The sequence below is a fragment of the Leptonychotes weddellii genome, chromosome 1, assembly GCF_054177405.1.
Source record: "Leptonychotes weddellii isolate Sample4059 chromosome 1, ASM5417740v2, whole genome shotgun sequence".
NCBI classification, from domain to species: domain Eukaryota; kingdom Metazoa; phylum Chordata; class Mammalia; order Carnivora; family Phocidae; genus Leptonychotes; species Leptonychotes weddellii.
This window is the reverse complement of record NC_138369.1, coordinates 13,395,472-13,404,477: the sequence shown is the minus strand read 5'-3', so window position 1 is coordinate 13,404,477 and position 9,006 is coordinate 13,395,472. Positions and strand designations below refer to the sequence as shown.

Sequence of the window (9,006 nt, the reverse complement as noted above, 5' to 3'; positions counted from 1 at the left end):
GGGTAGGCAGGGGGTGGGGGTGGCTGGGGGCTGGAAGATTCTGTGTGTCTGCTCTGAGGCCTGCACTTTCCAGATGCTTGGGTCCCTCCTAAAATAACGGTGACTAATACTCATTGAGCCCAGCATGTGCCGGGCGCTGCTCTAAGCGCTTAGAGGTATCAACACATTCTCCCTTTCCTAGGATTCTGTTCTTTCATTCATTTAGCAGATGGTTATCGGGTGCCTGCCATGTGCCAGACACGTGTCAGGTACTGGCAAGACTGACTCTGCCTACTTAAAGTTTACATATGGAAGGGAAGGACAGTAACTGTCTACGTGAGTAAAAGACAGAGTGCTGCGGAGAAAATCAGAGGTTAAGATGGAAGACTGGGTGGGGGGTACAACTTTTGAGAGGGTGTCCTGGGAGAGCCTCACCCATGAGGTGATATTTGAGTACAGACCAAATCTGACCCACCACCTCTTAGCTGAGAGTGGTTCTTACAGAAGAGCATTTGCGGTCAGCTCCATGTTTGGAAAACACTTAACTTTGATGGTATCCCCCTAAAAGAATTCCATTCTTCTCCTTCGTAAACCTGTTACCCAAAAAATAAAAACAAAAAGCAGTCCTCGGTTGTTATTACAGTTTGAATTTCATCTATAAATATTTTTTTTCATCTATCGATATTTTGCAGAAGCTTGTTTTCTCTGTTTCTATGTAAGTATGTGTATGATATTCTCGGTTTTGTCTCTTGGCCCACAAGGCCTAAGATATTTAGTATCTGGCCCTTTATAGAAAAAGTTTTCCAGCCCTGGTTTAGACCCAGGAGGGGAGGAAATGAGCTGTCTGGATGTCTGGGGGCAGAGGGAGTCGCCAGTGAGGCACATCAAGGAGGCGAGTGTGGCTGGAGCTCCACTAGTGAGGAGGAGAGGGTTAAGAAAGGGTCAGAGGAGCCTGGGCCAATGGTGAAATGCCAATTCTTAGGTATTTTTTAAAAATGTGTGTCACTGGGAAGCCTGGGTGGCTCAGTCAGTTAAGCGTCCTGGGATTGAGTCCCACATTGGGCTCCTTGCTCAATGGGGAGCCTGCTTGTCCCTCTCCCTCTGCTGCTCCCCCTGCTTATGCTCTCTCTTGCTCTCACTCTGACAAATAAATAAAATTTAAAAAAGAAATCTTCTTGGGTGCCTGGGTGGCTCAGTTGGTTAAGCGACTGCCTTCGGCTCGGGTCATGATCCTGGAGTCCCGGGATCGAGTCCCACATCGGGCTCCCTGCTCAGCGGGGAGTCTGCTTCTCCCTCTGACCCTCCTCCCTCTCATGCTCTCTGTCTCTCATTCTCTCTCTCGCAAATAAGTAAAACCTTAAAAAAAAAAATAAAAAAAAGAAATAAAAAAGAAATCTTTAAAAAAATGTGTGTCGCTATCATTAATGGAATATCTTGTTTTCTATTATATTTTCTAATGTGTTACTGCTGCAGGATAGCAAGTTATTGATTTTGAATATTGGTCTTTTCCCCCAGCCCTCTTAGTCTATTTTCTTATAGTTTGATTAATTTTTCAGTCCGTTCATTTGGATTTGTTTTAGAAGGCAATTCTGTCTTCTGCAAATGATGCCCTTTGTATCTTCCTACCTATATATAACTCAGTTTCTTCCTTTCTTTCCCTCCCTCCACGTCCCTTCTCCTTGCCTACCTATGCTCTCCTCACCTCCTTCCTTTCCTTCTTCCCTTCCCTCCTCTCCCCTCCCTTCCTTACTTTTCCCTTCTAGTTTCCTTCTTCCCCTGCTGTTTCTTCCTTCCCCTACTTTCCTACCTTCCCCTCATAAAAATGAGAATTTAAAATTTCAGAAGAGCCTCCATGAGAGGTATCTCCATCATGTAGCTTTGATGGCCTCCCTGGGGTAGGGGCAGAAGGCTTTGTCCCCAGACTGGGCCTGGATGTGGATTTGGGGACCGGGAGGGTCATGCACAGACTCCAAAAGGGGAAGTCAAATGAATGCCTATAAATCAGAAGATGCTCTGTGGTAAGGAACAGAACACTGATGGCAAGTGTCTCTGAGGATAAAAAAGACAAGTGGATGGCTGTTCTTCAGGAGTCCAGAGGTCAGGTGGCTTCCGTGGGTACACCCAGGACCTGTATTTCACTCCTCTGTGCTGTGCCATGCTCAGGATCAGAAAATGTGTCTTTCAACTTTGTTCTGTTTCAAGATTGTTTTGGCTATTTGGGGTTCGTGAGATTCCATATGAATTTTAGAATGGGTTTTTCTATTTCTGCAAAAAAAGTCATTGAGATTTTGATAGGGATTGCACTGAATCTGCAGATTGCTTTGGATAATATTGTCATTTTAACAAGACCTCATTAAGTTCTCCTATCCATGAATATAGGATGTCTTTCTGTTTAAAGTCTTTAATTTCCTTAAGCAATATTTTTATAGTTTTCAAGGTATAGTTCTTTCACTTCCTTGCTTAAATTCATTTATCCCTAAGTATTTTATTCTTTTTGATGTTATTGTAAATGGGATTTTTTTTCATTTCCTTTTTGATTGTTCACTGTTAGTGTATGCACTAGATAATGCAATACATGTTTGTGTGTTGATTTTGTATACTGCAGCTTTTCTGAATTTGTTTATTATTGCTAACAGATTTTTTTGTGTGAAATCTTTATGGTTTTCTATATGTAGGATCATGTCATCTGTGAACAGAGATAATTTTACTTCCTTCTTGTTAATTGGGGGGGCATTTTTTTTCTTACCTAATTGCTGTGGCTAGGATTTTCAGTACCATGTTAAATAGTGGTGAAAGTGGGCATCCTTGTCTTATTCCTGATCTTAGGGAAAAGCTTTTAGTCTTTCACCATTGAGTAGGAGGTTCACTCTGGGTTTTTCATATATGGTCTTTATCATACTGAGGAAGTTTCTCTCTATTCCTAGTTTCCTGAATGTTTTTCTCATGGAAATGTGTTACATTTCATGAAATGCTTTCTTGCATCAGTTGAAATATAAGACTGTCCCCTTAAGGAGAGTTTTTTATTATCCACCTCTTTTTCTATGTATTTCTTGTTTCTTTGCATGTCTTGCAATTTTGTCATTGAAAGGCAGACAACATGTAATATGTTGTAGCAAATCTGGACACTGGTTCCATGTCCCCCCGCCCCACCCCACCCCAGACTCATGGTGGTGGTGTTTATTTGGTCATTTATTTGTTTAGTGACTTGGGTACGATAATTCTGTAAAGTCTACTTCCTTTTCATTTTGCAGCCTCTGATATTCCTGCTCAGATTCCCCCTCCCCTTATTTCCCTGGATCAGCATAAGCCACTCAATGGTAAATGGTTGTGAGTAAGCTCCTTTGGTCAGTTTTATTTTCACTATTTACCACTGGATATGTGTGTGTCTCTTGGAGATGGCTTTCACAACTTAGGAAATTTACTTTTCCCCCACATGTTCAGCCAGGGACTAGTAGCTTGGAAGTTCCTTATCCATTCATTCCTGAGAATGCAGTCTTGTGCACAAAGGTATATGTACAGTGTTTTTGACTCTCTCTCTTTCACTCGTTTTCTGTGTTAAACTTCGAGCTAGTCTTCTGTTTCACTTTTAGCTGCCAGTATTATGGAGCTATCAACCCTCTCTCTTAATTGCTCATCAAGATGATCTCCGGTTTTAAACAACTCCGTTAGGCATGAATTTCTCTACCGTCTGTTCCAAATAAATTCAGTTATTTCAGGCAGAGCTGCAGGGCACACTCCTCCTTTCAGCCTGCCTCTCCTCCTGGGCAGAATGTTTGTGCTGCTGTACCAGAGCTGAGGATGGGAATGGCAGCCTGCTTCTCCTGGAGTGAAACTGCTCTTCTCTGAGTGGGCACCAGGGAGAGGGATGCAATCCCATTGGTCTTCTCACTTGCCCTTCCCAAGGTGGAACCTCTGGTCTAACAGTGAGCTGGGATGGGGCAATTGGAGCCCCAGGATTCTCAGCCTGCTGTGCCTGGGGTAGAACTTCTGCCCTATGAGTAGGAGCAAAGTGAGGGAAGGGAGCTCCAGTCCTCTTGGGCATGTCTGTTGGAACAGGGCTTCTGCAGATGGACTTAACGGAATGAGAGACACCAGCTAGTTGCTTCTTCTGAAGTGAAATCTTAGTTGGGGGAGAAGGAGATCCCATCATCATGGTCACCTGTCCAGAGTAGAGTTCCATAATATGGAGCTAAGGAGGGGGGATGGGAGGTGGTCATGGCTCAAATGCCACAGACTCTTGCTGTTCTTACCAAGTTTTGTAGATTTTCTCGTATAAATATTTCTCAATGTTTTGTATGCCTATAGGACAATTTCCAGAGACCTGAAATAGTTTTTCTTTTTTTTAAAAAATAATTTTCACCAGTTAAATAGCTTTTTCTTTAGGGAGGGAATCAACCAAGTTTCTCATGAAGACATTCTGGAAGTCCAAGATCAAAGGTTTTTTTTAGGATTTTATTTATTTATTTGAGAGAGAATGAGAGAGAGCGAGTGCACAAGCAGGGGGGAAGGGCAGAGGGAGAGGGAGAAGCAGACTCTTCTCCCTCTCCTTACATATCTATCCCAGGACCCAGGGATCATGACCTGAGCCGAAGGCAGATGTTTAACCGACTGAGCCACCCAGATGTCCCCAAAATCAAAGTTTTAAAATTTTTTTGAGAAATTTGGCAATTTTCAAGATATTTTTCTTTTTTTCTCTTTTCTTTTCTTTTTTTAAGTAGGCTCCATGCTGGGCTCCAATGCAGGGCTTGAACTCACAGCCCTGAGATCAAGACCTGAGCCGAGGTCAAGAGTCAGACACTTAACCAACTGAGCCACCCAGGTACTCCTCGAGATATTTTTCTAATTTCTGTTATGATCTGAGGATGTATTTTGTATAGTTTCAGTTCTTTAAATTTATTACCATTTGTTTAAGGGCTCATAATATGCTCTATCTTGGTGTATATTCCATGTACACTGGGAAGAAAAAGTGTATTCTGCTGTTGCTAGGATAGAGTATTCTATAAATGTCCATTAGATCTAATTAATGGATAGTGTTTTGCAGATCTTACATATTCTTACTAGTTCTCTGTGTACTTGTTTTATCAATTATTAAGAAAGACATATTGAAATTCCAAATTCTAATTTTGGCTAGATTGTCTTTTTCTTCCTGCTCTGTAAATTTTGAAGATCTGTTGTTAGGTGTATTTAGCTGCATACACATTTAGAATTTTGTTTATCATTCTGTAATTAATGTCTCTGTTTATCCCTGGTAATATCCTTTGTTCTGAGGTTGGCTTTGTCTGATGGTAATATAACTACTTCTTCTTTTAATTAGTGTTTGCATTGTATATCATACTCTATCGCTCTCCCTATAGCCTATCTATGTTTTTATATTTAAGGTGGGTATATAGTTGAGTTGTGCTTTAAAAAAAATCCAGCCTGATAATCTGTTTTAATTCATGTAATAGAAGCATTAATTCATTTAATAGAACACTTACCTTTAATGCAAGTATTGATATTGTTGGATTAAAATCTACCATCATGCCAATTGCTTTCTATTTGTACCATCTCTTTTTCTCTATTCCTGCTTTCTTTTAAATTAATGGAGTATTTTTTATGATTCTATTTTATCTTTGCTATTGTCCAATTGATAGTTATTTAACTTTTTTTTCCCCTGGTTTCTCTGGAGTTTACAGTGTATATGTTTAACTAATTGCCCTCTTTCAAACAATAGTATCTGCTTTTTAAATAGTGCAAGGACCTTATAATGGTATCCTCTCTATTCTTCTTTCTCATCCTGTTAGTTTTCTATTGCTGTCTATCCTATGGTAAAGTCATTTTGGTGATAGCTAATGTTTTTTGAATCAGAAGTTATGTCAAGCTGCTTTATACAGTTCTCGTGCTGTCAAAAGTTAAAACAAGCAAGATATGCATTCCCACACAAATTTGCAGTGAATGTATTTTCTGAGCTTTCTGATACAATTCCAAAAGTAGTTTTTGGACCTCTGTGTAAGCGATGCAAAGGAAATTTACATATTTCAAAATCCAGTTAAGTGTAATTGAACAGCTTCCACCTAAACTTCAGTGAAATGATTGATTTGCAATGTAATGACATGACAAAGGCAAATATCAAGAGAAAAACCTTATATAGCTCAATAAATGTCTTCCAAGTGAAGAATGTGCTCAAAGCTATATATTCACAGATTAATATCAGCATTGGGCAGCACTTATCTACATGAAAAGACATTTTATTTTTTTATTTTTATTTTAAAGATTTTATTTATTTATTTGACAGAGAGAGACACAGTGAGAGAGGGAACACAAGCAGGGGGAGTGAGAGAAGGAAAGCAGGCTTCCCGCAGAGCAGGGAGCCTGATGCGGGGCTCGATCCCAGGACTCTGGGATCATGACCTGAGCTGAAGGCAGACGCTTAATGACTGAGCCACACAGGCGCCCCGAAAAAACATTTTAAAAGATTAAATTCATAAAATACCATTGTAGATCACCATTACAGAAAATTTGCAATTGATTTTGATGATGGAGAACACTAATTTTGAACCAATTAAGTAAAATGTTATTCTCCCAAAATTCTTATTAGATTTGTATTACAAAATGTTATATCCAATTACTATCACTACTATATTTTCGTGGAAATTTTTCCTTTTTTTTTTATAGAAGCCTACATAATATCCTCACTTGTACCTCAAAATCCTAAAATATTTGCTACTTGACCCTTTTTAGAAAACATTTATTGACCTCTGAACTAGAGCCTTCAAATATGTTCATCGTAGCATGTATGTATGTATGTATGTATGTACATATACTAGGTAAAGAACTTTATTAAAGATTTTATTTATTTGACAGAGAGAGACACAGCGAGAGAGGGAACACAAGCAGAGGGAGTGGGAGAGGGAGAAGCAGGCTTCCCGCGGAGCGGGGCTTGATCCCAGGACCCTGGGATCATGACCTGAGCCGAAGGCAGGCGCTTAACGACTGAGCCATCCAGGCACCCCGGTAAAGAACTTTATTAACCTTGTTTCAAACTTTTTTCCCAGGCCTCTTCAGCTTAATTAGCTGCAGAGAATGAATTGTGTATAAGCAAAAACTGAAAAGACCTGCAATGTCCAACAGGCTTGGGCTTAAAAATATTAGAGACCTAGATTTTTATCAGGTCCATGATCAAAATTTTAAAAAGCAGTCATAATTACAAAATAGCAGCTCCCAGTAACTTCTTCAAGGTTTTTCTTCTTTAGAAGTTGACTCAATTCAGTTTGCTTCATTCTTGGAAGCTTCACCAAAAGTCTCCACAAGATCTGGAACTTCATCATCATCATCTTCCCCAGTAGCACGTGGTGCTTTTCCATCCACAGATTGTGTGGGCAGAGCTTCAGCCAGTCTCCTTAAATGAGTCACACTGTCTGTATCAAGTTGGTTTAAGATCCTGGGTAGCATTTCTGTCAGCTGCTTTGTCTCAGCATGGCCTGAACTGGTGAAAATATTTGCTGCCAGGGATGTCTACACTTTAGGGTTGTTAAAATAGATCACTGTTCCTTGGTTTGCAACATATCCACTTCTTCAATACCAGAGATATTGTTTACCCCTAACTTCTTTAAGGAGAACTGAAGTTTTTTATAATCTGCTGGAGCTGTTCTATGAACCACTTTCTTTTGGTGAGCAGTTCCTTTCCCACCAATGCACACTTGTGCTTGCAGCTTGGTGAGTTTCTCCTGGTTCATGATAGTTTCTTTCATCTTGTTGGAGTGGAAATGGGGGGCAGGGTAGGCACTCAGGGCATTTCAGACATACCAGCTGAGATTGAGATTAGGTGTACACATGCGGGTGGGGGGGCGGGCAAGATGGCAGCTAGAGCATGTTCATCCTAGTATTTAAAATTCCCTGTGTAATAGTTCTAAACCCCATGTCCTATCTGAATCTGGTTCTGTTGATTGGTTTGTCTCTTGACAGTGTGTTGTTAATTTCCTTTTCATTGTGTATCTCATCATTTTTGTTTGAAAGCTAGTCATTCTGCATAGGTGAATAGAGACTTCTGTAAACAATATGTTCGTGAGGCGCCTGGGTGGCTCAGTCGGTGAGGCGTCCAATTCTTGATTTCAGCTCAGGTCATGATCTTAGGGTCCTCGGATCGAGCCTTGCGTCGGGCTCCACGCTCAGTGCAGAGTCTGCTTGGGATTCTCTCTTTGCCTCCCCCCCCCGCCTCCTCCGCCAGCTTGTACTCTCTCTCTCTCTAAAATAAATAAATAAAATCTTTAAAACAAACAATATGTTCAGAAATGGGCAAGTCTTCCCTTTAGTAGAGAGTATTGAGGTAATCATGCCAAGTTTTTTTGTTGTGTGGTTACCCTCCTTATGTACCAGGCTTTGAATTCTTCCGTTATTTTTTTGGTTCGAGTGGTGGCTGACTTGTTGGATTTTTTTCTGTGTCTGTTCTACACTCAGCTGTCAGTCTTCTCTGTGCTTATGTGTCAAAGAGGATGCCTTTCCATGCTTTTACTCCTCCCCCCAGCAGTAAACTGCTGTTACTTGTTCCTGGACACTTGCTAGCCTGGTAGTGGAGGGAGGAGGTGGGGGCATTCTTTGTTTTTCTGGCTCAGCCTCACTGTTAGGCAGGTCCTATATTCTTGGCTCTCAGAGATGAGGTCTTCTCAGTGATCTTGATTCTCCCCCAGCATAGGAAATCTCCAAAGGTCTGGCTCCTCCTTTAGGGGTAGACGTTATTTTATGTTCTCTTTACCCAGCTATAGTAGGCTTTAACTTGTGCCCTGAAAATGACAGGTTTGTGCCCTTCACCCAGTCACATAAGGTGGCAGTGGCTGCTGCTGGCCTGGGTCTTCTATTGGCTGCCTGGTGGGATGGGGGACAGAGTTGAAGGATTCAGGCCACACATCATGCCTTTCCCACAGCAGCTCCGGCTCCCCTCCCTAATGCTTGTACTGTAAGCAAGGCTTTCTCTGGTCTCTTGCCCTGCTGCAAATCTTTCTCATGAACACCTGATGGGAGTTTGTAGGGAAGGCCCTATGAGTGGGTGCA

The 9,006-nt window shown here is 41.2% G+C and overlaps 1 pseudogene; it reads right to left on the bottom strand.

Moving 5' to 3' along the window:
• Positions 1-7,215: 7,215 nt before the first annotated feature.
• On the bottom strand, positions 7,216-7,709 carry LOC145717029 (transcription factor BTF3 pseudogene; annotated as a pseudogene).
• Between the last annotated feature and the right edge of the window lie 1,297 nt (positions 7,710-9,006).